The following is a 774-nucleotide window of genomic DNA, read 5'->3' as shown; positions in this document are numbered from 1 at the left end:
CCCCCAGCCCGCGGGAGCGGAGGGAGCGCGCGAGGCTTGCCTACCCGGTCGGGCGCGCGGGGGCGCGAGAGGGCGCTCCGGGATGTGGGGACGCCCGGGCGGGGTCTGTGTATCCTCGCACCTTCCACCCGGCGCTTCCCGGGTGGCGCCCGTTAGCTTGGGTAATGCGGTTTCGGTTTCCTCGGAAGGGCGGCACTCTTTTCACTTAACCCTTCTCTACTCTGGTTCAGTCCCTGGTTTTGGCGATCCGTCTGCCTTTAGAGGGGTTGGCATTTCCCGCGTCTGAATTTAGCCACAGCACAAGAACTACACTTCTTTGAAGGCGGTTGGAATAATTAGAAACCCAGAGAGCGGAAAATTCAGTACCTCACGTTCGTTCCCATTAAGTATCCATACAGTACAGGGTAGCGTAATGAGTCAGGAAAAGAACTGTAAAAGTTGATTTTCTAATCAATGAAACGGTCTTCCCTGGCTCCCTAATCTGCATATGCAGGGACGGTTCTCAACAAGGAAACCGTGGGATTAGAAAACAGGGAATTCCCTTTGGATTGCCATTTTACTTTGGTATCAGCGTACTTCGGCTTGTACGTACTGTTTAAAAATGTAACTTTTCAAAGTCGGTTTGGAAAAATTCGATGTACCTAAAGTAGTAGGTGTTTTGTCGCGGATAGAGGGGGTTCGGGTAATGATATAGGGAAATAATAAACACTACAATTGCCGTGAGGCTCAGAGCAGTGTGACTAGCACTTAAATGCATGTGCCTGTCATCCCAAA

The sequence above is a fragment of the Lipotes vexillifer genome, unplaced genomic scaffold (assembly GCF_000442215.2).
Source record: "Lipotes vexillifer unplaced genomic scaffold, Lipotes_vexillifer_v1.1 scaffold496, whole genome shotgun sequence".
Taxonomy (NCBI): domain Eukaryota; kingdom Metazoa; phylum Chordata; class Mammalia; order Artiodactyla; family Lipotidae; genus Lipotes; species Lipotes vexillifer.
The sequence above is the reverse complement of the archived record's forward strand: the minus strand, read 5'-3'. Positions refer to the sequence as shown.